The following is a 27684-nucleotide window of genomic DNA, read 5'->3' on the forward strand; positions in this document are numbered from 1 at the left end:
CTACTCCCTGTTCAGCTGCTTCTGAACACCTGCCATTTTAAACATATACCCAATGAAATTCTCCCCTTAAACCTCCCCTCTAAATCTCTGTTTCACAGAGAACAGGGTCATTCAAGCTAAGGAACTCAATAGAAGAAACCCAAACTGCACCAAACCCCAGCAATAAGAAAGCGTAAGCATTTGTTGTTACTACAGCAGAGCAGCACAAAAGGTAAAGCCATCAGCACAGGCTCCTTACCAGCAACCTCAATCCCATTTCTTCCCAGCCCTCCAGCAACAGCCACAGCAATTAACTCACAAAGTCACCTCACAACTTCCCGCGTTCAACAAGAGACCCAGCATCTGATTTAATCAACTCTAGGCTACACATAGCAATGATTTATTGCACTTCTGTATCTCATGCAATGAACTCCTGCCCCCATACCCTGATACACAGCATATATATCTATTTTTGCCATACTGGTATTTCTCTTACCTTTCTTGGCCAAAGGAGAAACGCCACTTACAAGCTGCTCCTCAATAAGCCTCAAGTGAATCTGCATTTCTTCTTTCACGAAGGTCATCCCAGCAAGAAACTCCAAAGCAGGAAGACCCTCCAACCAGAGCTACAGCTATCAACAAGCCTTTAAAGCCAGGCCCACTGCCAATCCTGGGCACCTGCTGGCCCTCTCCAATTGGTGAAGGACCTGGTGATTTGTTCCAGCTGGGCTCATTACTGCTAAGGATGCACAGCTGGGGACCTCTCCTTAACTCTAGTTTAACTCTTTCCTTGCAAAGCTTAGGGTGCTATCTCCTCTCCTTCTCCCTCCAGGGAAGTGGTGGATTCCCCAGTGCTGGACAGGATGCTGTGCCTTGAAAGGTTAAACCAGATGATTTTTGAGGTCCCTGAGATTCTAGAATTCTCTGTGGGGTGCTCAGGCTGTTAATACAGTGGCAATGGTATCTGAAGGGGGCCTATAGGGATGCTGGGGATGGACTCTTCATTAGGGACTGTAGTGATAGGACAAGGGGTAATGGGTTCAAACTTAAACAGGGGAAGTTTAGATTGGATATAAGGAGGAAATTCTTTCCTGTTAGGGTGGTGAGGCACTGGAATGGGTTGCCCAGGGAGGTTGTGAATGCTCCATCCCTGGCAGTGTTCAAGGCCAGGTTGGAGGAAGCCTTGGGTGCCATAGTTTAGTGCGAGGTGTCCCTGCCCATGGCAGGGGGCTTGGAAGTGGATGATCTTAAGGTCCTTTCCAACCCAAACTATTCTATGATTCTATGATCATTTCATGGACACTGTGCAGCATTCCAAGCCCCTGCTCTGTCAAGAGCATCCTGCCATCACACTGCCATCCAGCTCCTGCTCCCCACTCTGTAGAGGAAATAGCCAGAATCCTTAGTGATAGTGAATAATGTTTTACTGGATTCACCAGCATTTTAATGCCTCTAATTACGGCCTGTTTGAACCAGATTAAATAAAAGCCCCCATGCTCCATTTCTCCTCACTCCTGCAGCCTGTTTCCACCTGATTTAGACTGCTCAAGGAGTCAGGGAGGTTTCTTATGCATACATTACACACGGCTATGACATCCAGCAAAAATAATAACAACATCTGACAAAATTTGTTGTATTAAATAGAAGGTTGAGGATTCTTTTAACCTGCGGTACATGCAGGAACCAGCTGCACAGAAACACTAGACAATAGCACAGACGCGGGGAAATAATTTGCTATTCATTTAGCTGTCAGGTGTATTTTTGCACAGGAGCTCTAGCACAATTCAGCTTTAATAAATAGATGCTTAAAATACACTTTGTACTATAGAACAGTCTCCTCACATTAAACTTAAAAACTCAATCAATAAGCCAAGAAAACTCAACCCAACAGCAGGCTGGTTTCCTATTATTGAGCCTTTTTGCCCAACTACATTAACTGCAAAGTAGGTGCAATATAATAATACTCTAGTATGAATATTGCATTGCTGGGACCTATTAACATTTTAGACAGGCTGTAATTAGGCACAATGCAACCATGTGGGGTTTGGGGTTTAGGCTCATATCCAAAAATCCCAGGGTGAGATTTTTTACCTAATTCCAGAGTTTTGGTGTTAAAAGGACCTGTACAAAGTCTGTGTCCCTGAGGGCGAGCCCTGCCCTGCTCCAAGCACTGGGACAGGCTGCTTCATCCTGGCTGGGAGAAGCACCTCAAACCCCTCAGCAGATGGTGTGTCCTGGGGTGAGAGCTGGAGGTCAAAGCCATGTCTGTGGCAGAACCTGCAAAACAATTAAGGGACAGGATACAACCTACAAACCATGCATGGAACTGCTGCCAAATAATGATGAAATCCCTGCCATGGATCAATGCCCAATCGGGTTCTCCATCCAAGATGGGCAAGGGAAATTTGGGCTTCTTTAATTAAACTTTCAGACACCCTTTCAGGAAAATTAGGGGGTTTTCCAACATTTTCTTTCCATAAACTAAGAATTTGGCTGGAGCTGAGTGCTGAAAGCTGGGAAGGGTTGGATGAGCAGGCCATGTGTAAACCACAGAGCCCTTACTCTATCATAATGGTTGGATTTCATGAGCTTAAAGGTCTTTTCCAACTTGGTTGATTCTATGCTTAATGCCTGTGTTCCAGCAGTTGGCTGCAGGCTTTCCCACAAGTAAAATCAGATCCATGCTCGCTACTAACACTTTGCAGCTATGTGGCTGTTTGGAAACTTCTTCCATCTTTTCACGGCTCGGATTAAGATCTTGACTGCTTTGGAATTGTTTTTCCTCCTCTCTCTGAGTTCATCTCTCACTAGATGTTGGTCCTGCAGCTCAGCACTAACCACGGGTGCTTAGATTTATGTAGCTGCACCTGCAGAAGACATCAAGGTGAGATGGGCTGCTCGGTGAATTTTTCACGGCAAACTTCAGCGTTGCTCAATCTGGCTGTGCTTTTTTCCTTCTCCTAACGATTGGGGACGCAGCACAGAGCCCAGAGAGAGATAAATGTACTTTTCTGATGGGGACAATATTGCAAGGACACAGCTTTCAAAACACTGTCCTGCTTGCCACTGAGGTTTCTGACTGATGTGTCGTATATTATCCAGTGCTGCAAAATCTAAGTGAGGTGGATGAGTTAGAGATCTGATTACAGAATTCCTGTGACCCTAAGTCAGTACGAAAATGTCTATCTCTGTATTATCTAAACTCTCTTTCTGTATTCTTACCCTAGTGTTGTGTAGATAAATCAGTAAGACACATCAGAACTCTGCTATCTCCCTCTTGGGCAGATTCTTACCCTTTTCAGTTAACACCAGTGGGAGGTGAAGCACTGGACAGAGCCTGATGTATGGCTCTGCTCTCAACTCCATCCCCAGGAGCTCTGTGACTTGGGTCTGAGGACTGAAAGCACAAGCCCCAGCTTCATATTACATGATAACCTTGTAAAAGGATATTCTGGAGCACCCAAAACAAGAAGGACATGGACCTGCTCAAGCAACTCCAGAGGCAGCCATGAAGATGCTCCAAGGGCTGGAGCCCCTCTGCTCTGGAGCCAGGCTGAGAGAGCTGGGCTGGGGCAGCCTGGAGAAGAGAAGGCTCCTTAACGGGAGACCTTAGAGCAGCTCCAGTGCCTAAAGGGGCTGCAGGAAACCTGGAGAGGGGCTTGGGACAAGGGAGAGGACAGCGCAAGGGGAATGGCTTGAACCTGCCCGAGGGGAGACTGAGCTGAGCTCTTAGGCAGAAGCTCTTCCCTGTGAGGGTGCTGAGGCGCTGGCACAGGGTGCCCAGAGAAGCTGTGGCTGCCCCATCCCTGGCAGTGCTCAAGGCCAGGTTGGACACAGGGGCTTGGAGCAAGCTGCTCTAGTGGAAGGGGTTGGAGCTGGAGGAGCTTTAAGGTCCCTTCCATCCCAGACCAGTCTGTGATTCTGTGATAAGGTGCACTTGAGAAATGCACTCTGAATGCCATTGAGGAAATCAACGTCCAGTCCTGGAAAGAGCTCAAAAGTTCCAAACAGATCACAAAGCACATGAACTCTTTTCTGTAACAATAAGCACAGCTCCAGGAGCTCTCTTGCTTAACATCACTTCTGGCTGGAGTGGTGGAAAAAAACCACCCGTGAACTTTGATGTCAAGTTTGCCAAGAGCTGTGTTGGTGTTTATCCTCTCCCTGCCTCAATGACACATTGTTAACGGAGTATTTTCAGAGTATATGTCTTGTGTATGCACAGGGCCAGGTCTATTTGGAGTGGAAAGATAGATGTATAAACAGTGCAAGCATGGCCCAGCTCTGCATGCAGCAGAGATGTATTGCATGGGGAGGGAACAGCCCCAGCAGATCCCAGTTCACACAGCTTCTCTGCCGGAAGCAGATGTATAACTACTGAGTCAGTAATGCACTCACAGGGCTGGTTTTAGTCTGCCTTACCCTGGTGTAAATCTGGCATTAAAACTCTTGTCTTCAGCGCAATTGATCTCTTCCTGACATCTCCTCCTCCAAATACTAATACTGGTAATGTATTGTTGTATTCTGTCCAAAATCATCGAATTCCTTTCTCTGTGTATTTATTCTTGCAGTCACTGTGAATTAATTGCTTTTTTCTCTCAAAAACTCTCCCAAGGAGATGTTCCAGCACCCCCGGTGCCCCCATCCCCTCTTGCTGGGCATGCAGGTTTTAGCTCACCAGGCTCTGGTTCCAGTGCAGCTCATGTCATGGGTGCCATCAGCCTTTTAATCTGTTAAATGGGGCGATGCATCATGCACTGGCTGACATGGGGCTGCTGTTTGTACCTTCCTTTGGGTGAGTTGTGCATCCCCATGCTGAGGAGATTCCACACATAGATCTTATGACTTGCATAGGCCCAGCATGGTGATAAAGGCCAGGAACCATTTTGATTTTAAATAGATAAGTCTGAGCTTTTCCAATGTTCTTGCAACCTTGCAACTGACTGCAGCAACCTACTGTCACCCTCCTGATTGAACAGTCACCCGTGTTTTACAGGTGGTACCTTATGAACATCTGAAGCTCTTTTTGCCACTTTCATGCAGCTTTGCTATTTCAGTAACTTTTTGTCATTACTTAGTCTTTTTTAATGGAGTTCATTTGCTTTGATCCTCACAAGTTTTTTCTCCCAGTTCCTCTGATAATTTTTTAAAGGAAATCATGGTACCTTTGAACCGCCTCTCCGAGCATCCGTGCTCCACAGCATGGCTAAGTGAGGCTCCTTCCAAACCTTTAGGAATTGTAAATGCGACCCTGCTAAGAAAATGCTGAAAGTGTCACCCCTTATAACATATCAGGCAGAAAAAGACTGTCATTTATAAGGCTAAGTACAAAGAGCTGTTTTTCTTTGAGCTAATTAAGTAGAAGAAGAGCATAACTAATTAACTGGAGAGACATGGAAGGAAACAGGAGGTTGTAGCACAGCCCTGTGACTTTGGATGCTCTTTTTCATCTCAGGGATGGACTGCTGGGGATCGAGCTCTGCCAGGGGTTGGTGTGTGGCCCTGCCTTGATACCTCCAAAACTGAAGCTGCTCTTTTAGCAGTACATGACCAGGCCTCAGGCTGTAGAGTCTGGGACACTGCCCAGAGAAGCTGTGGCTGCCCCATCCCTGGCAGTGTTCAAGGCCAGGTTGGAAAGGGCTTAGAGGAGCAAGCTGCTCTAGTGGAAGGGGTCCCTGGCCATGGCAGGGGTTGGAACTGGAGGAGCTTTCAGGTCCCTTCGACCCAAACCAGTCTGGGGTTCTATGAAATAAGTACCCTGATGAGACCTACAAAATTAATCACAATAAATGACACTGTTGGATGGAGAAAATGGTACCTGTGCTGTGACCTAGAAAAGAAGCCATTCAGTTAAAAGCTACCAAGGTATTTAGGAATTTTCCAGGCAGATACAGTTTCTTGCTGCATTCCTCAAGCTGGCTAGAGCTGATAAAAGGACAGCAGAAAACTCCGCAGGGAAACCCCCTTGTCCTAAGGAAGGATTCATTTCCTGTGTTGCTGACAGCATTTGTATTTGCTTGGCACTACTACAGCATGCACCATGGGTGCAGCCTTCACACTCCCATGGTTAATGCTGTTCTTTAGATGATCCTGAGTGACTCTAAGACCCGAGTAATGTGCTCCCAATGCAGCTTCAGGCCTCCAGCCACTGCCTGTCCTAGGAAAAATTCCGAATCTCAGCAAACCCTCTGAACTTCTGGGCTTCTGTCTGGTTTCAGGACCAGCTTGGCCAGGCAGCACATCAGTTAAATCCCTGCTTCCTTGGAATTGCTCTGTCAGTGTGATGTGCCGGAGGATTACACTTCCCAATTCCGAGCTGAGCTCAACCCTAATCGGAATGTCTCACATCCACTCTATAGGAACGACTCTCTCCATAATGTTGTGCTGTCCAGCACACGCACTGGATGTCAGGTGCCACGAAAGTAAGAGAAAACAATATGCAGCACAACCACAGCTCATTATTTTATGCCTGCTGCTGCAATTATTTTCTCTGTAACACAGGCAAAGGCTTCCATAAATTACACAGTTATCACCCATCTGATCTGCTGCTGAGTCTGCTCGGGACCGGTTTCCAGTCCCAAACTGTCAGACAGCAGAGGGCTGAAATTTAATGTTTGCAGACATAGCCCGAGATGCCTGGAGCAAAGCTGAGCAGAAAGGTTGCTTGTTTAGAAACTGCTCTGTAGCTCCTCCAAGGATACTGCTACATTAATATCTCACCCACGAGGAGGAGTGTGCTTCATCTTGTTCAGCTCATTAAACTGCATTTGCTGCTGAAGGATTCTTCCAAGGGAGGCACAGCCCAAGGTGCCTCTGGGGCAGAAAGGACGCCCATCATTCCCCAGGACAGGTATTTTTGGGGGGATCACAGATTTAACCAGGTTGGAAAAGACCTTTAAGATGATCAAGTCCAACCGTTGCCCAGCCCTGCCAAGGCCACCACTAACCCATGGCACCGAGGGCCTCTTCTACCCAGTGTGTGAACACCTCCTGGGACGGTGACTCCAGCACTGCCTGGGCAGCCTGCTCCAATGCCTGAGCACCCTTTGGGGCAGGAATTGTTCCTAATACCCAGTCCTTACAGTTGTCTGAGAGAACTCTCTGGGAAGGGACACAACAAACTAACCTGGACTGAGAGAGTGTTGGCAATTTCCCCATTTCACAGCAAGAAGGAAAAGCAGCACAGCAGCTCCCTGGGGAGGAAGAGGGAGATTTTCTCCTCTGCCAGTGTATGTGTTTGCTGATGCCACCCCTGGCCTCTCCCATCAGCCGGGCTCTTCTCTGGCTGCTAATGAGAGGCCAGGCAGAGCTGGTGGCTGTGCTGTGATCTCATCAGCTGCCCTCCTTTGGCACGCGCGACCTCATTGTCATCTACTCTGACATCTTTCTTTCTATTAGTATCCAGGGCCAGCAACAATTTGTCCAGGTGCTCTGCCTCTTCCTTTGTATTCCCCCAGCAGAGCACAGTGAATCATAAAGATCACCCAAATTAGAGCAGGGAAAAGACCTTTTAGGCCATTCTAGTCTTCCCTTAGGGGTGAACGCCGACAGGATTCCCACAGTATGTTTTCTAGTGCTTTAATCAGTTCAATTTTCATCCTGTGGGTCACAGAGGATTAGACAAGGGGAAGGTCTGGGGAATCAGCTCATCCTCTGGTTTTATCAGCAAAATTCTGTTCAGGGCTAAACCAGCAGGAAACAGAGCATTTTGCTGAATGCTTGATAATTCAGAGTTCATATGCCAGGGAGATAGCAAAGAGGTGGCCTGAATCCAAAACACTTGTTTTAGTCTGATATTATGGCTTCTATTAACAAGGTGTCCTGGTTTCAGGGCTGATCATTACACACGTTTCCTGCAACGTTCAACGTGACCATCAACACATGGTGCCCCTGCTAGGCTGGCAGCTGTCCCCATCCCAGAGAAGTCATTAAAATCACTACAAGATGGACTATGGGTAACTTTGCAAAAGATAGCTAAAGGATTTAGAACCTAATTTCTCTGTCTGTCAAAACCATGCAGTTTCTGTCACTCATGAGCATGGAATGTGCACTGTGTTGACATTCTTACCAGCACTGGGTTAAAAATCCCACTGGCTTCAGCAGCAGCAGGTTTGGGTCCAGGCTGGACAACATCCTCAGCAGCTCCTGAGGTGATCAGTCCTAGAGTCCTAGGAGTTAGAGCAGGTTATCAAAACACTCTTTTCAAAGCCCAGTCTAAACTGTGTGTTAAAGGAAAGGTACTATTGGAAATGCCTAATAAGAAAAAGAAAGCAACATGGACACACCAGTGCACCAAAGAGTTGGATGCAAAGCTCACTGAAGATCACACTAATTCATCTCCCGATTTGAGTAAGCGTTTGACTCCTAAACCTCAGGACCACATAGATACTGGTAGTGGGAACTGTGTAGCCACATAAGCCAGAGGAAGACCAGTTTCACAGACTCACAGAATCATAGTTTCCTACCCCAAAATGGTGCAGGGGGTGAAGGTGGCAGCGGGGAGAAGCTGTGTCTTGTGCCTGCTCAGCTGATCAGCAAGGCAGAAAGCAATGCTGAGCTTTGGATGTGACAAGTATCAACACACACTAACAAGGGTTTATGAGTCCAGATGATAAACAATAATGAGAACAGCTGCATCCCAAATGAATCCTTCTTCTGCAAGAGAATACAGGAGATTTCAGCTTATTCAAGTAACATTAGCTTGGGGCAGGGTTAGATTGTTCTGTATTTTGACCTGATTTTGTAATTATCACTGCTTCATAGAAAGACGTGTTGTTTAAATATCCTCTAATTTGCTTTCAGAGATCATAAACCCCTCTTTATTATCTGCTGCGCTGTATCACAGACAGATAATGACTGACTTTTGCCTTCTTCACTTGGAGAAGTGCATTTAATTTGCTGAAATAATGGAAGCGTTTGTTCATCTTTAATACTATTTTCTGTGCTTCATTCCCTTTTACCTAACAAAACCAGCCTCCTTTGGAGGTCCACTCTGTGTGATTGCTCCTAATGCAGATACTGTAAACAGCTGAGAGCACTGATGTGTTAGATATGCATCAAAAAACGTGGTACAAAACCAATGCCAGAGAATCCCCCAACAATGCCTCGTCTCAGGTTTAATCTGTTCCATTTAATGCACACAGAGCTAGCAAGGCTTTGACCAAATCACTTGTAATTAAGGCATTTGTTGTTACAGAACGGGGGTGTGTTAGGCCAGCAGCATGGATGTATTCAGCAGAATGGGTGCTACACCAGGAGCTCTCCATCACCTTTGCTGATTGAAGGTAAAACCTTTCCCAGCCCAGCTAAAAGAGCTCAAGTACTTAAACCCAGGGATCACTCAGGTTCTTCCCAGCTACAGCAGAAACCCTCCATCTACACCACATGTATGGTTATTCCCATAAAAGAGGGCTTGACTGCATCACTCTGAGCAGATTTTAGCTCTGGCATTATGCATGCACAGCACTTTTTCCTAGATATTTTGCAAAGCTTTTAAAAATATGAAATAGTTACTGCTTGTGCCTTCTCAAATGTATCAATTATTTTTAATTTCTCAAAACTGCTACAGTAGCATACTAATAAAGGAGAAATTAGAAGAGGTTTTTTCCTCCAGAGTTGAGTTTAAGCATCCCCAGATATATTCAGATGGGGTTGGAAAATGTAACAATAGCTTGTTCCCGACATATTTTCATCTGGTTTTAAGGCAGTTTCTGTTTATATATTCTATTCTATGGCTAATTATTCATTCTCTCCCAGGCACTTTGAGATGCATTGTGTATTTTATTATTATTTGTATTGGAGCATGATTTTAATCATTCTGCAAACACACAGCAAGAGCCAGGTTTGAAGCCTTAGCGAGCACTGGGCAGCAGTGGCTCTAGGCTGCTTCTAAGAGAATCACACAACTCCAGACTTGTTTGGGTTAGAAGATACCCTAAAGTTCACCCATCTCCAGCCCCTGCCACAGGCAGGGACCCCTTCCACTGGAGCAGCTTGCTCCAAGCCCCTGTGTCCAACCTGGCCTTGAGCACTGCCAGGGATGGGGCAGCCACAGCTTCTCTGGGCACCCTGTGCCAGCGCCTCAGCACCCTCACAGGGAAGAGCTTCTGCCTAAGAGCTCAGCTCAGTCTCCCCTCGGGCAGGTTCAAGCCATTCCCCTTGCCCTGTCCCTACAGGCCCTTGTCCCAAGCCCCTCTCCAGGTTTCCTGCAGCCCCTTTAGGCACTGGAGCTGCTCTAAGGTCTCCCCTTCAGGAGCCTTCTCTTCTCCAGGCAGAAGAAGACCACTCTCTCAGCTTGTCTCTATAAGAACACCTCCGTGCACTAAGATTTCACAGTGAAACGTTGAACAAATGCACATAAAAGCTGACTCAACAACTTCCTATAGAAAACCCTTCAGAAAGGAACCCTGCTCCTAAACAAATGGTTTTGCCATGTTTTCCCTGAGCACGGGGAAGTTGCCTCCCTGAGAGTCCTGCCAGACTCCTGTTTCAAACCATGCTACAGGCCATATTGGAAGCAATCACAGCATGGCTCAGCTGCTGGGCTCCTTGTTGTGTGAAAACACAGGATGGAGGAAGCTGCCATTTTTACAACAGAAACCATAATGATGCTGGAACATTCATTTGCTTGTTAAAGAGAAATCTGAATGGGAAACTTTAAAGATGTGAGGAAGAAAATCAGATTCTCTTGTTAAACTCCATTCCAAGAGAGCTCTATGCATAAGCTGGACAGCACGTTAAGCATCAAAGACTCATCAGTGATTCACAGACAACTTTCTTCTCAGTGACATGAATTATTTGCATGGGAAAAGATGTGAAGATATCTTAGATGAAGACAAAGGGAGAATATTTTTCTGTCCTTTGGAAACAGTGTATAAATAAACCTGAATTTTAAAGGCCATTCGTAAAATACCCGCAACCTTGCATTTAGTTTTCATTATGTTAACACTGCAAAAATAGATTCTAGTCCCTGAAATTCAACTTGGAATTGCAAATAGGCTGATCTGTTTTCAACTAAGCTAAAGGAAAATGAATATATATATAATGCAAGCTGGTTTAGATGTTTTCTTACCAATTCCTTTGTCCATGTGCCTGCAGGACAGAGCACGAGACTCCTTGCTTGGGTGGAATCTGCTGTTAGGACCCGGACACACGTCAGGCTGCCCTTGGTGCTGTTCATCGCTTCTTGACTCCCAGGTTCTGATCACCTCTTCATGTGAGTTCACCTAAAATCAACACCAGCGGCATAGTAACATTATTGTTCCCAATAATCCTCTTTCTGAGGAAGGATCTTGACAGGTTAATTAGGCATGACATTAATAAATTAAGCCTGACTTCACACCAGCATTAAAGTATTTACTTAGCAATATATCACAAATAGGAACACTGAGGCAAAGAGAGCTAATCTACTTCCATTTACACACTCCTCATTCCAGAATAATTCTTTTGCACTTACTAATGTGCTTTGGAAGAGCACACAGCAAGCAGATACCAGATTTTGAAGCCGTTAACCTGATTTTGAAGGCAAGTGAACACAAGCAAAATGCATTTCCATGGGATTTAGCACACAAGGGAGGCACAGAGCAGCATGTGGATACTGGGGTTGTAGTTCTGCTTCTTCCTTCCCCCCATCAGCTATGCCCAGGCCATTCTCCCTGCTTCCCAACACCTTGTTTTCTCCTCCCACCCTTGTCACCCAGTTGTGGATGCTCGCAAGCTGCTCTGCTTCTCTGTTTGCCCAGAGCTTCGATCTCAGAGGTGGATCCTAACAATTACTGTAATACAAACAATAACTCTAGGATGCTAATGAAGGATACAATTAAAGGCAGTCAGGCATTTACTCCTGGAAACACACTCATAAATCCCATCACCCAGTGTGGATGAGTGGAGGACCATCCGGACCGCATCCCAAGTCCAGCTCTGCAGCAGTGGATGCTCAGGAATGGCGAGGAGGGCTCCTCCTGCCTGGCCACAGCCAAGCTCAGCAAACTAATACCAATTATCAGTATTTAATTCATTAACTGACATTTAGAGGATAGTAGAGTAGGAAGATGGCAAGTGAGTATCAAATACAAAGGTATTTAGAGTTACACATCAGAGACACCTCACACCATTAATTGTGGATACTGCGGTTGTGCCACTATTGATCAATCACCAAACGTCCCCCTCTCCCTTTCTCTGTCATCCATCACTGGGGGTTTCCAACTATATATCCATCACCACACATTCCTCAGGACTGTCCATCATGCTGCTGTCTGAGGACTGAACCATATGGGAGGAAGCACAGTGTGAACTCTGGAGTGGGCAGATAAACCCCCCTGGTATCGACCCTCCCCTTCTCCTTTGCTTAGGAAGTGCAGGGTAATCTTTAGAGGGCAATTTCTCTCTAACAGTCTTATTCTTCCCTTCACCAGCCACCATCCCTCCTCCCACCCATGAGTTATTAGGTGACATAACATTCACTTTGGTGAATATTCAAACTGAGTGGCTTAAAATTGAAATGCTTACATGGTCATGAACCCAGGCTGCAGTTAAAAATAAATCCCTTTATCTGTGCTGCATTCTCAAGTCTGCAGTTTCCATGAAAAGTCCTTTAAAATACTCTGGACTCTGAGTCTGAACAAGATCAAATGTGACTTTTTAAAAATAGGATGCTTGGTCCTCTCCACTTTCCTCCTTGGGTCGACAATGGGAGATAAATTTGCTCTGCAGGAACCTTTTGTGGGCTGTGCTGCTGAGGCAATTTGCAGTTTGCTGTGGAAAAGGCATCTTACGCTACATTTATCACCCCCTGCCGCTGGCTACAATTCAACCCACTTGGAGCCACTGAGCAGAGGTGCCGAGCAGAGCTCCTGCATTATTATTCTACATAATAATGGGTGTTCAGGGAAGCAGGAGACAAATATAGAGTATATTCCAGAAAGGCTCAGCTGGGGAAGGGAGGTAAAAGGGTTAGGGGGTGGGCAGCAGGGAGGGAAGGCAGAGGAGAAGGTTAGCAGAAAACACCCAAATATACTTGTTCAGCGAATGAGACCTTTCTCTTGCAGTGTTAGAGAAATGCTTCTGCCTCACCTTGAGATGCTGGATGTCACTGTCCTACAGTGGTGCTGCCTGTGTGGACACGACCATCCTCAGCTGAGCATCTTCAGTCACAGAGGTATTGCCTGTACTCTTCCCAGGGGACCCTGGAAGCTCCCTTGGCCAGTTCCAACCTCACACAGGAGAGAAGAAGGAAGAGAGCTCAGTCAGATGCCACAGTGACTGCTTAAAATAAGGACTTGAACAGGAGATAACAGAGCTACTTGTCAAGTAGAGGTCAAGGCACTGAGAAGTTAAATAAGCAGCCTACAGGCATACTGCAAATCACAGAATCATGGAATGGTTTGGGATGGAAGGGACCTTAAGATCATGTAGTCCCAACCATCTGCCATGGGCAGGGACATCTTCCACTAGACCAGGTTGCCCAAGGCTTTGGAATTCAGCCTTCTTTTACCACACACATATGGAAGTATTTCCTCTACCACAAAACTAAAAGCCAGCTAACATACCCCTAAAAACAGAAGAACAAGCCACATAACATATTGTAAGCAGACAGAGATGATCAGAGGACAGTTCTGTACTTTTATATGGTTATTTTTTAAGATTCAAAACCAAAAGAGGGATAACGTTTTACCAAGTAGAGCCTACAGCAGATAACCCTTTACCTTGCCATCCTATACACTTGCAACCCAGAGCTCTGTTGAAAATCTTTGGGAATTATTTTGGGTAGCAAATGTCTGGTGAGGAGACGTTCCGAGAATGCCAATTGTAGGAGTTTTTCTCATATACCTAAAAACCTGACATTCCTCTCATGTTCCAGGACTCACATCTGTGAGGATTTTCTGTTTTGAATACAAGAATGAAACACAACCTCCCCTCTGAAGATGCAGGGTTTGATCCTTCAATTGCTTCATCTTTGGTCGTTGCCAGTTTTGATCCTTCGATTGCTTCATCTTCCATCGTCACCAGCGTCCCTGTCTGACACTTGTCATTACCATTCCTCTGCACAGGTACCCCCTTCCCACACTGTCAGCTTTTCACAGTTATCTTGATGCCAAGTTTGCTTTTCCAGAGCAAGCTGGTTAGTCAGATCTTTGAAAGAAAACTTTCAGCTGGGTATTTGTATGCAGCCCCTCCACAGAAATGCAGATTTAAGGAGACAGCCATATGCACGCATGAAGGGAGCAGATGTTGTACAATCAAGGGTAATTTAAAAGCAAGGGGAAGGTGACAGAAGGACAACATGAATCCAAAGTCAAGGCTTTTTTTGTTGTTGTTGTTGATACAAACACAAAAATTATGTTCTACTTTGCACCTTCAAGTCCCTTGCTGAAAACACCGGTTGTCTTCTGGGCCACTGCCACCAAATGCCACTTCACTTTCTAGAAGCTGTAATTTCAGACCTGGCTGTCAACAGGGAATTCATCCTACACATCTTTCCTTTCATCCTCCAGTCTCTTCGGAAGTTGCAGTATTCTCTGTTTTTGAGCCATGAAGACTCCTGGCACATACAGTGCAAGGGGATCACATCACCATGTCTAGCAGTGGATGTAAATAGGAATCAGCCACACTGTAATCTATCACCCAGTCCATTTAAGTCCATATTTGTTTCCTCCTCCCTCTAAAAGTATGAGCACAATCAGATCTTGTGAAAAATGATCTTACAGAGGAGCCTGGGGGATGCTGGTGTGCTTCAGAGTTTGCTGCAGGGACCAGCCTTCCACCAGAAGTGCCATTAATGCTGCTCCCCTGCAGATGCAGTGTGGGATGTGGTTAAGCCATGAACAGCCCTGCAGCCATGCCAGGGCACAGGGAAAAGCAGAACTCACTGAGAATGGCCGTGCCTTACTTGCCTTGGCCAGAACACAGAGCTAGAACAATCTCTTGTGAAATCCAGAGGGGATGAGCACAGCAGGTCAGGATAGGTGAGGGGCAGAGCTTTGTGGGGCTACAGATCCAGAAAGCCAAGGCAGCAGTTAGGACTTTGTCTCCCCGCTCTGCTTTTAGGGCTGTCAGCCTTTCTCTTCCATAAGGATCAAATTTTGCCTTCCTTCCACAAAAAGGGATTGCAAAAGGAAAATAGAAGTCATTTTTTTGTAATTCAATGCAATACTAATCAATTGTGACAAGATCTAGAGAATATTTTCACGGTGCCAATTACTTAAAGGGCAAAAATGCCATAGTACCATAAAAGTAATAGCACTGACAGCTCTCTAGGACATTGTGGAACAATGTACTAAATGTTGTTCAACTTGTTCAATGAAATAAAGTATTGGGTCATTAACCTTACCAATGTCAATGTGTTGTCACTATCAAACTCAACTAAATGAGTGTCCAAGGTAATAGTGAGGAGCACACTTCCCACTGAGGAATGCATTAATACATTACTGGCTGCTAATGAAGAGAAACCGTAACGCAGTGTGAGGAACTTGGAGAAGAGCTCTACAAGTGCATTAAGGAGAGTGGGTCATCCTGGGTGGGATAGACAGAACCCTGTGGGTATGGGTGGGTGTGCACAGGCAGACTCATGCACTCACACATGCATGTTTACAACCCATGAAATGACTAGATGGAAAATTTATGGAAGCAAACTCCCAAGCCATAAAAATGCATTACAGAAGCAAATGTTTGCAAACTTCCTTTGGAACACCTTCCACTGGAGCAGCTTGTTCCAAGCCCCTGTGTCCAACCTGGCCTTGAACACTGCCAGGGATGGGGCAGCCACAGCTTCTCTGGGCACCCTGTGCCAGCGCCTCAGCACCCTCACAGGGAAGAACTTCTTTATACCCAACCTAAATCTCCCCTGTTTCAGTCTGAACCCATCACCCCTTGTCCTATCACTACAGTCCCTAATGAAGAGTCCCTCTCCAGCATCCTCATAGGCCTCCTTCAGACACTGGAAGCTGCTCTGAGGTCTCCACTCAGCTTCTCTTCTCCAGGCTGAGCAGCCTCAATGTTCTCAGCCTGTCTTCATGTGAGAGGTGCTCCAGCCCCTCATTGTCCTCCTGGCCTACTCAGGACTTGCTCCAACAGTTCCATATCTCTGACAAGTTACTATGAAACTTCTCAGTAAGTGCAACTTCTTTTCCTCTCTCCATCAGCAGTGCTGCGGGAGGGAGCTCTGCCTTGTTGTGTTTCTCAAGAGGAGAATGGCTGCATCATTCCTGCATCCTGTTGAGGTGTACACTCCACGAGGCGGTACATTACAGCGCAAAGAAATCAATTCCGGTATCGCTGCAGCTCAATAACCTCTTGCAGTGACATGTGTTGAAGAGGTTAAAAACATTACCAGGGAGAATGAACACTGGTCCAAGGAAAAGGTTGGCACTAAGAAAAAAATGATCAAAATATTTGGCCACTGTAACATTTCACTATGAACTGAATTTCCAGGTGGAACGAGTAGAAAGGGAATTTTGTCACCCCAATGGTTCACGGGAGGTGGGATAACAAAAGGGAGTAGCCAATGGTTACCAGAGCAGATGTCCTTCAATATGTGCCATCCTATTTCAATTTAATAATGAAATGGAAAACAGAAAACACATAGATTTAAGATATGCAGAGGTGGAAAACCCACCAGGACACAGGGCACTGCTGCCATTCTTCCTGAGCCCATTCCTATTTCCTAATTAATAACTTAAATGGAGTAATTTGAAATTGTTAATTCTTTTCACAGAGCCTGCACGAGCTCAGGTGATGTCAGACACGCTGTCACCAGGAAGGTTAAATACTCCTGGTAGCTGCTAATTACCTCATCACCATTACTATCTCATATTAATTCCACCCTAAGAACAGATTTCATTATGACTAACCTGAGTTATTAGAGAATGAGCTGTAAAGAAACCCCTGTTGTTTGCATTCATTTAAAGGGGAAGGAAGAAGTGCCCCTCGTAACAGCATTCCTGCCTAGCATTACGCAATCCTGGAGAGCAGGATCCCATCCCGGTGATGCGCAGGCACAGGAGCATCCGGGTGCCACTTCTGTCTCTATTTTATTGATTAGTTTGTGAGCACACTTGAAGAGAAACCCTTCAGTCTCTGGCTAGCATGGAAGTGGGACTGAGTGGATCTCGTTGGCCATGTTAGCCTCTTGTTCTCCTCTGCACATGGAGAATTCCCATTGTTCAGATTGCCTCTTAAGTACCCCCTTGAGAGTGTCAGAGATGGCTGATAAAATCCATGGCAATGACTCAGCTCTTTTCAACATGACCAAAGCAGACATTGTCCCTGCCTTTGGTGGGCCCACAGTTGCAGAAGTGATGTGTTTTGCTGATAGCCCTGTCCACGAGCTCCCTCCTGAGCTAATTCAGCAAGTGCCTGCAACACATGCACAGGAGGGAGTCTATTTCTCTCCGAGACAGAGCATCAGTTTTACCATCTACACCTAGAAGTAACCAACACTGCCTTGTCGTGGGAAACTTCTTTATGTTTTTCTCATGCAAATAAATCTGTGTCTTGTAACACCTAGGGCAGAAAACAGTTCCAGGCAGTGAGATCTGGTCTGCACAGCTAGGTGAATGTCTCCTTCCTCTCACCCCACACTGAGGATGGCCAATGGTACATGGCTCAAGACCTTCATCTATTCGAGAGCTAGCAAGAACACTTCCAAAGCAGGTGGTTTTTATGGTTGCTTTTAGTGCTGTGCTATTAATCCTTGCATTTGATTCAAATTGTGTATTAGGAGATGGCAGCTACATACTTGCAACCGTTTGAAATGCTAATTGTCAACCAAAGTTTAGAAAGACTATTTCAAAGCAAGGTTGCCACTCTTCGGAGGCTGCACTCTAAATGCAGGAGCTCAGTTATCCGGAGTGTCAAACTTCTGACACCTTTGCCGAGCCATAAAAACAAGGGAGATTAAAGAGTTTTCTGGAGCAGAATCTCATTTTTATGCCCAAGGTTAGGGTGGTGAGGCACTGGAATGGGTTGCCCAGGGAGACTGTGAATGCTCCATCCCTGGCAGTGTTCAAGGCCAGGTTGGACGAGGCCTTGGGTGATATGGTTTAGAGCGAGGTGTCCCTGACCATGGTAGGGGGGTTGGAACTTGATGATCTTAAGGTCCTTTCCAACCCGAACTATTCTATGATTCCCAAAGCCAGCACAGTGATCAGGTCAACACATTTATGGTCCTACCTAACATGGAGGGAGAGCATTCAGGCTGAGGAAACACTTTCCTTGTTTTCATGTACTTTTCTGAGCCAAGAATCTGGTTTTAAGCCCTAGAGAACAGGGACACTAATGACTCTTTCAGGGTTTCGACTGTTTTTCTTAGCGACAATGAAGGATTTCCTTTATTGTTCCCTTGACTTTCTCTGCTATTAGTGTATGAGAGAGACCATCAGTTTCTTAGAGGGGTCAGACACAGAGTTCTACAGAAGATGAAAGATACAGCATGAAAATGCAGTTTTGGTAGGAATTTGCATTTGCAATTCAACGTTCTTCTGGGAAGCCACGTCTGCTAATTCCCCTAAGAGCAGAGGAACATACCCTCATTCCAGCATGCAATGAGTTTTCCTTGTCCTGCATTAGGAACTGATGTTCCCTGCTCTCTGACAGGGATATGGCTCTGCCTGCCAGCCACCTCTCCTCACCTTCCAGTACTTTGTCTGGAAAAGTAATGGCATAATAGTTTAAGGAAAAATATATACCTATCAGAGAATGTGAAGTGGAAAAGACTTATCTAAAAGATACTGCACAGGGTCTAAGTGCTGCTTAAATCCCACTTCTATCAAGCATATGATACCAAATATTAACTGAAAGCATCCTCCTCTGTTAAGTAAAAATTTACTCATGAGCAACTTTACTGCTTTTGATGCTATCAGATCTGAGATACTACTGAGAGATTGAGCTTGGAGCAAGCTGCTCTAGTGGAAGGTGCTCCTGCCTGTGGCAGGGGGTTGGAACTGGATGAGCTTTAAGGTCCCTTCCAACCCCAACCATGCCAGGATTCTATGATTCAGTGCTCCCGAGCAGACTCCTGCAGGGCTCTTCCAGCCCTCTGGCATATTTCTATGCTTCAGTCAAAATGACAATGTTCCTATTCTACTTTTGACTCGCACCCAAGGTTTTCAGCTGAGTACTAGCCAGCTGAATTCTAAGCTTTGGCTCAACTTGGTTTTACTTCTTTCAAAGAAGAACACGGTACAATCTGCTAAGAATGCACAAGAATGTGGCGGGCTATGTTTTGGATCATTTGCAAGATGAAACACCAGATTTTTGTCACATTCAGGGTACCACATTGCACTCCAGAGCTTCTGAAAATTCAAAAGCAATTTAGGGTCATGCGCCCCACGAGCGATCCCATTGCTCATGCTTCAGTTCATCTGGAATTTGTATGTTGTGTTTCTGCTTAAGACATACATTTTGAGGATGGGCCATTTCATTTCTTTGGTGTCCCTCTGGTGACGAGAGGGTTCCACTTGTCACAGTGACCTCTTTGGAACACACAGCCCTCTGCCACTGCCCTTGCAGAGGTTTTATCCGGGTGGCAGAGCACCTCCTTTCACCCTCAGAGAATCCAGATCATTGATAAAATGGGGATGGAGCATACTCTGCTGCTGTCTGCAAGGGCACTGAGGAGCCAGTGCAGGTGTAACCACTGTCGGGCAGTTTGTACCTATGTGAGTCAGGCAACAGACCCTGAAGAACCACCACAGAACACAACTGACTTTCAGGGACACTGCTGCAAGAGGTGAGCACCCCAGAAAGCACATCTGCTGCCCACCAGCACTACCCAGTTCCACTGTACGTACCACATACTACATGCCCTGGTACTCCATCAATGTCGGTAGAAGCTTAATGGGTAACAGCAGAGTAGTTAAGTGTCAGGATTATTAATTAAGGGGTTAATATGCCTGGCTGAACTTATGTCTCCATTGTTAAGAGGGCTGTAGATGCCAGGATTTGATTATCTGATTAAATGGACATGCTGGGATACACTCAGTTTTCTCTCTCAGCAGCTGGGTTACTCCCTGTGACAACAAATCTTCCCCCTTTCCCAAAGCAGTGACATGGGAGCCAAACCCAACACAAATCCAGCCCTTTCAGATGAAACAGAAAAGTTCAAATACAACCCCAACTTTGTTGGTTCTTTTGGCTCAGTAGCTCTCCAGCTGAATAAAGATTCAGCCACATCCTTATTGGCCTTTATCCTCAACAGCTCTTCTCTTAATGGTGTCTTTAAGATGGTTTTATCCTACTTGAAAAACAACTGAAGGTGTCTTTCCCCATCTCTTTTCAGAATCCCTCCTCTGAAGCTCCTAAACAAGGCCAAATGTCAACACCAGCTTTCAGCTCTAACTAACTCTGTGCTGCAGCCTCTTTCCTTTGCTTCCCCTGTTCCTGACATCCTGACATCCAGGCTGGAGAGCCCTATGTAGGGGCTAGCTGATCCAGAGAGCAAGCAGTGATTTCATCCTGCTGAGAGGAAAACCTGTGTGCTTCTCCATCCCAGCAAGCCTCTCTCAAAGTCACCTCTGCTGCAGTCACGTGCTGCAGCGAGGAGGAAGGAAAGCCAGGAGTAAGGCACACGTGGAATTTAAAGCTCCTCGGCTTTCAAGAGAAACCATCCTAATTTCAGGGACTGGAAGCTTGGGAGCTCCAAGTGTAACAAAAAGCTGCTGTTTCCAAGGAAAGCTTAAAGTTTTCATCAAGCTGCACACTGGATTAGCAAACTGTCACCCTTTCTGTTTTAAAATGCATAAACAGAGCTGATAGGTAACACTGAACAGCTTCAAGATTGCCAAGTAAAGCTATAAATCAGCCCCACACAGGTTCAGGACTTGAGCCTTTGGCATATATAATTTTGTTAAAAAAATTCTCTAATGCTCTTCCAGAGCCAAGGCAGCAGAAGGATGTCAAACAGGGATGTACAATAGGGTTGCCAGTGCCAAGTTGAACGCATCTAAAATGAATAACCTGCCTCAAAGATCCAATCAAGGCTCTGAGTGCCCCTTTGATACCCCACGGAAATGCTCCTTGCTCGCAGTAAGGTGGTCCAAAGCGAGCAGGACTTGGCAGCATCAGAGCACAGGAAGGCTGAGACCGCTTTGTGGTTTGGAGTCATTCCATCCTGGATACCTCTAGCAAGGAGCATTAGTTTCGAATTAAAGTGTAGCCTTTTGCCTGGACAAAACCACCCTGAGGGCAGGACCCACAGGAAAGAGCTGGAGACCCGGTTTTAGCACCTACTGCCTTAATGAGTCCAAGCTGGGATACAGCTGCAGCCTGCTGTTATTGCTGTGTTCCAGTACATTTAACACCTCCTAAACGTGGATAAATGGAAAACCACATACCCTATTGCCTTCTACAAGTGAAAAGTTTCGATGAGTTTCATTTTCTTTGTAAACCTGCGGTAGATAAACTGTGCAGTCCAAAAGAAAACTGAGCAGTGCAAAACCACTCTCAGTATTCACACATTCCTTTGTAGCATTTATTACATCCCCTGGCACCTAACCTGCTCAGAAGCCTGGATGAATTGCAGCTGTACCTCTTGGGTGTGAGTATTATTTAGGATGCCATGATGGTGGATGAAAGAGTATCATAGAATCCCAGACTGGTTTAGGTCACAGGGAGCTTAAAGCTCCTCCAGCTCCAACCCCTGCCACAGGCAGGGACCCCTTCCACTGGAGCAGCTTGCTCCAAGCCCCTGTGTCCAACCTGGCCTTGAACACTGCCAGGGATGGGGCAGCCACAGCTTCTCTGGGCACCCTGTGCCAGCGCCTCAGCACCCTCACAGGGAAGATCTAAAACCCCTCAAATTTGAGGAGGGGAATAAACCATTTGATCAGGGCCTGAAAACTTTGTTCCAAAGCTTTGCCTTTCTGCTGAGAATGCCACAGGTGACAAAACCACACAGCTTAGTGACCACATCCATACACAGCTTCAAACACCAGCATCCCTTTTTCCATTTCTAAAGAACCCCCCAGCTTATTTTACCCCAGTTGTTTTAAAGTGATATGCGCTTTCATTTGTAACTGAACAAAGCTTATTATCTGGGGACGCAGGGCAAAGCTTCAGGTGCTATGGGATGTATTCAGGAGCACAGATTTCTTTCCCAGTGCTGGGCTCTGGTGGTGATGAAACCCCAAGGCAGGGTTGCTGAATGTAGCACCCAACTTCTGGTCCAGCTCCAGGGCTGCAAAAGAGCCCTGGCCAACTTCAACTCTTCAACTGCAGTTAGCAAAGCTAAGTGAGACCGTGGAGGGCTGGCTCCAAACTCCCACATGCATCTATCCACCAGACGGGTAGGGATATCTAATTCCTCACCACCTCCTCTGCAAAGTGCACTTCAAGAGCCTCACACTTGACATGGTGTTAGATAAATGCTGTAACAAATGGGATAGTAAAACAGACCATGGAAAATCAGGGGACAAAGGAACAAAACATTCTGAAATGAAGCTCCATTCTGGCAGAAAGGAGCCTGAGGAGCTGTTCTGGTGCTTTAGGATCTAATTCATCACCTTTTTTTCTTGTTGGTCTTTTAAGTTTATGGGGTTTTGGTTGTGGTTTTTGTTGTGTGGGGTTTTTTTACAGGGCAATTTCATAAAAATAGATTTGGCACTTTTGATGTTACAGGGAGAGCCCCAGGGAGAAGCAGATAAAAGGCAATACTACAAGCACTGGAAAGAAACTTTACAGCATTAACCAGTGAGGAGCACAGAAGAAACCACCAACGGGTGGGGAAGAGATGTAATAATCTTATTTTTACCTATTATTCTTTTCATCAGTGCATAAAATCCCAACATAAGGACACAGGTTACAGATAAGAAAGTCAAAATGAGCCATTTCAGAGCAGTGATAGGACATCAGAGATGTTTGCTGCAGCCCTGTTCATGCCAAATGAGGTGCCAGATGCTGCTCTGGCTTGCACTGGTATCTGCTGCTTTCACTAGGTTATGCGGACTTACAACACGGAAATGCAAAGCCACCCAGACCTGAAGAACAAAAGCAACTTGTTCCAGAAGAGGAAAAACAACAAAATATTTCCCTTTGTGTTTCTTGGGTCACATTTATCGACCTCAGTGCATTTTCATCTACTACCTCAAGAGAGGATTTGCTCCCTTTGTTTTCCAGCCGCAGCCATAACCTATTCAGGAGAAGGAGAGCAGAGAGGTTAATCTGAGAAATCCCAACAGCAAAAGAGAAAGCCTGCGGAGTCTGGACACCTGAGGTCACTTCATGAGACAGGAATTTGTGTTCCCTGTCCCTTTTCCCATCACACAGCCATCCTTTTCTTGCCTGTGTTGTCAAACACACACTGGGAAATAAATCTACATTCATTTTCACTGGTCCAAACACAGTTCCCAGGAAAGACATTCAGAGGATGGGAACAAAGGAGAACCATGTCCTTTGTCAAAGTGATAGATTTGATGTAAACCTCTATGACTTAAATGTTCAACTTGTTCTCTTTAAACAGGGCTGCCAGCAGTGGACGGTTAGCTCAACTTAAGAAAATGCCTTCTTGTTGCTTCATGTATCGTGATGAACAATAACCTGGCAGGAGAAACAAGCCCTGATTAAGAAAGGATTGTTTTGGGGGCTAGCCAGTAATGAAGGATGAAGGAAATCCAAGACTTGCCACTTAGAGATGTTAGCACAAAACCAGTTGTCTTGGAATCAGTTTTTACACCCACAATGGGTAATTTGTGAATGATGTGCCTAACAGGGACGAATCCTGCAACCCGAGGAAGGCAGCTATTAAATTAACGAGGGTATTCTCAATTCCTTCAAAACAGAACACAGTTTAGTCAGATCTTCAAAGCCAGAACAGAAATGTTACATGTCTTTCAGAAGCCATTTCTGCAGAGGTGATGCTGGTGAAGGTGATCCGACAAAAGCACGTGCTGTAGCTCAGAACCTCTGAAGAGCAGATCCTGACATTCACATTCACTTCTATTCTCACCTACCCAAGCAAGCTGCAAAGATTAAATTCACTCCTGTGAAGAGGTACAAGCACGAGGCTGATGCAGCACATACATCCCAGTGCATGTGCCTTCGCCATGGATACTCAGGTTTAGGGAGATGCTCAGCCTGAGGCTCTGCCTGTACACAGGGCAGCAGCTCATGGGGCAGCCACACCAGCAGCACCCACAGCTAAGGGAATCCTGGACTTTAGCAGGCTCAAATCCCAAATGACAAGGGAAGGATGTAAACAAGAACCAGAGACACACTGGGTTGGTTGGGATGAGGACTAACCTATACAGCAGTGTGTTTCTCTGGCCCGTTGATCCCAAATCTCAATTTTCCCTGTAAGAAATACGTTCTTATTTGGCCTGTCCCAGAGTTGCTCCCCTTGCAGGTAAATGCTGCTGCTGGAGTGGAAACCAGCTTAATCAGCACTAAGTTCTTAACCCAGGAATGATGAAAACTGTTGGGGTTTTATCCCTATGTATGGCAAAGGGGCCTGTGGCTGTCTGAGGGACCACCTGACTCTGCCTCAGGCCTTGTGTTGGGCTGACAGTGTGAAGGGCAGCAGCCTGTCTGCCCAAGGACACACTGTAAAACATTCACTTGGGGAGAAGGGACACAGCACAGGGATACAAGGATGGGGGGGCTCAGGGGTTTGTCCTCCCAAAGTCCATCAGTGGTGGTTCCTCCTCTCCAGGTAGGACACAGCCCCCCCTGGAATTACAGAACTTGGAGAGCTGTGATGTGCCCTGTGTAGCATCACCTAGACCTGAACGGAGCACACCACAGCCACTCATCAAAAGTAATTATTCCAGGATGCCCGAGGCTGTAACACTATTTAAACACAGAACAGCAAGCTGGGTTCGAGTCTCTGTAACTTACTTTGTCATTTCCTTCAGCTCTTCTCTTTAAAAATGGATTTTTGGGCTCATGAGAGTTCTCAGCCTGCCTGCTCAGGAGCCTGATGCTTGGCTACATTCAGATTAAGCACTTCAGCACTGCCTTCCCTTCCCCAGCTCCTTTGGAAATCCACACTTGGGCAACCTCAGCATGCTGGGTTGAGTGGGAAATCCCTCCCCATGTTGGTGTTACCAGGACCACATCCAGCAGCAGCCCCACTCGGTGGCAGAGCATGCACAGAAAGGCAGTGTGACACTGCCAGAGCGCAAAGGAGCCAGAGACCCCAGCTCCACTCGCTCCAAACCCCATCAAGACTCCAGTTCAGCTGAGCCAAACCCCAGCTCTCTGCTTCTCACCATTTCCATGCTCTCTCCATCCCTCCCAAAGGCTGCCTTCGAGACAGAGAGGATGAGAAGGTCTTGGAGGTACTTAAAGCTCTGAAGAGACACTGCCTTTCTTCCACAGGGGACACTACTCCAGACAACACAGCATCACCACCACAAAATCCTCCCCAGCCACGAAGCCTGTCCCTCTTCCCCCTCTCCTCTCTAGTCCCCAGACTACAGCTTCAGTCATTAGCTAGCAATGATTCCTGGCTGCAATCTGCAGCAGTGCTGATTTAGGCCTGCAGGCAGTTCTGTCACCTTTTAAATGGGACTGGGGAGTGCTTACAATTGTTATGGGGTTTCGTGGTTGTTTGGTTTTTGTTTTTAAACCTACAATTTCAGTTGATTTAATTATAGCTGAGATTTAATGTTTAAAAGCCATCGGCTTAATAAGTACCAGGGATCTGTATTGTTGTTATCAGCATCTTTAAAAGTGCTGAACAATGCCTGTGCCATTTAGAGGATGCAGAGAGGGAGTTGAGCTGTAGCTCTATGCAGATTCCTTCCCTTCCAGCCCCAGGAGCAGCCCCAGACTCTCCGGTCCATGTTACTTCAACTCAGGCTGGCTCCTACACCCCAGGAGGTGGCTCTGCCCTGTGGCACTCATCCATTTGCACCCACCTGCTGCTGCCTAAGAGCTCATCTCAATCTCCCCTGGCAGGTTAAAGCTGTCCCCCCTGGTCCAGAGCCCCTCTCCCTTGTCAACCACTTTAATAAGTACTAGAAGGCTTCTCTAAGGCCTTGAACTACCATGTTCGACCACCTATTACAGGGCATTTAGATCTCACATCTCCACTTGCATTGCAGAGCCATTTTTCCTGGGGTCTCATTCTCATTTGCACTGAAGTCACAAATGCACACACAAAACTTGCACACACATAAGCACACAAACACTCTCACTTGCTGGCTGGAGGGTATTCCTCCTGGTTTCCCAAGGTGTAAATCACTGCACAAAGCACAAGGTAGAATGGAGCTGAGCTTTTCAGTCCAGCTAAAGCCCTGGTGCACAAACAGCTCTGCTGAGAATAACATATTATCATCTCCATTGATGCTGCATTTTACTGCTTCTTAATATTTTTCCTGGGATGCCCACAGCCTTTTATCATCCTGCACTTGATCACAGCTTTATGGCCTGCTCATCCCTCCCCATGTATTTTTTCCCCCATGTCTTACTGGTCTCTATTTCTCTCTTCCAAGCAATGGCTTTTTGCAGCCACCTCATCTGGCCCAGCTGCTGATATTCCTCAAGGTTCAGTTGCTTTCTGCATTGTTATTTGCAATTTATCTGATTCCAAAACCTGACATTATTCTTCGCTGTACTCTACAGCCGCCTGGCTATTGTTAACCATGCGCAAGCACATTATTCTGCATTGACAAATGTTATTTATTTATTTAGCCGCCCTCCCAAGTTTAGAGCAGCATTCACTGAATTACAGATTTTGACGTCTGCAAATCATAACCCCATCACACAGATAAGACAGAATTCATTACTGCAAGCCCTGCCATTACGTGGAAGAATTTAGGTCAAACTGCTTTGTCCTTGGGCAGCATCCTTGGATATCAAATTCAGCATATCTTCCTTTAGTCAAGCTCTCTCTGGACCCCAGAGCAGCAGTGACACCACTGACTCGACACTGGAAACCTTTAGACCCACCAGCTTGGTTTCTCAGAAGCAAAACTTTGGCATGCACAGAAGAAGAAAGCAGAGCACGCACAGCAGGTCACTGCCTGCCACCACCATTGGGGAAGGCAGCGAGGACAAAGGAGTCACAGGCAGAAAGGGACTTGCATGACCAGCCAAGCCTTTGGGCACCTTCTTCATACAATTAACAATGGAAAAAAACCTCAGCAGCAAACCCGGAGCAAGAATTGGTCAGATAACTAACTGGGATACAATTCCTTCCTGCCCTCTGCATTAGGGAAACATCCACTTACTTCTTGCAGCCCTGTCAGACAAAGCTTTTGCAACAGCCTCTACAAATTACCAGCTAATACAGTACTTTCTCTCTATATTTTTCACCCATGCTCGCCTTTAAAATGTCTATTTAGTGAAGCAGCAAGCACATACACTGGAGATACTATCCGAGCTTTCACCTCCTGATCTGCAGATAGGAAGGCTGCAGCACGGAGGCGGTGAGTGAGTACAGGTCACAGGCACAGTCACTGAGGACGCAGTGGCACAGTGTTATCAGCGAACAGAAATGCTGTAGCTTTGCTTCCCTGGGCCTTCATTCCCTGCCACCAAGATCACAGATTCATAAAAGGATTCAAAAATGGGAACATAAGGGCTTGGAGTCACTCTGCCTCACTTCAAGCACTTAACTGAGGTTTCCAGGTTAGAAATCCAACAGCTAATAGCTGGCAACAGTCAGCAGATAGGCATCTCTGGAAGATCTCTGGCTGCAGATGGGGCTGAATTATCTTCTGGAAGTGTCTCGTTATTTCACTTTTAGACAACTCTGTTCCCAGTTCAGCT

At 46.1% G+C, this 27684-nt stretch overlaps 2 long non-coding RNA genes across 2 annotated transcripts; both read right to left on the minus strand.

Annotated features, from left to right (window-relative positions):
• Positions 1–1272: 1272 nt before the first annotated feature.
• LOC133217567 (uncharacterized) lies at positions 1273–11110 on the minus strand. Its single transcript, XR_009726894.1, has 4 exons — positions 11051–11110; positions 8048–8147; positions 2676–2846; positions 1273–2256 (listed from the first exon to the last, which is right to left on the minus strand). It is a non-coding gene; the product is annotated as an uncharacterized LOC133217567 (long non-coding RNA).
• Positions 11111–11124: 14 nt separating this feature from the next.
• On the minus strand, positions 11125–14933 carry LOC133217568 (uncharacterized). The gene is made up of 3 exons (XR_009726895.1): positions 13051–14933; positions 12090–12240; positions 11125–11204 (listed from the first exon to the last, which is right to left on the minus strand). It is a non-coding gene; the product is annotated as an uncharacterized LOC133217568 (long non-coding RNA).
• Positions 14934–27684: the final 12751 nt, after the last annotated feature.

Source organism: Neopsephotus bourkii, unplaced genomic scaffold (assembly GCF_033783945.1).
Source record: "Neopsephotus bourkii isolate Nb327-2 ecotype Australia unplaced genomic scaffold, CSIRO-AGI_Nbou_v1 NB_1139, whole genome shotgun sequence".
NCBI classification, from domain to species: Eukaryota; Metazoa; Chordata; class Aves; order Psittaciformes; family Psittacidae; genus Neopsephotus; species Neopsephotus bourkii.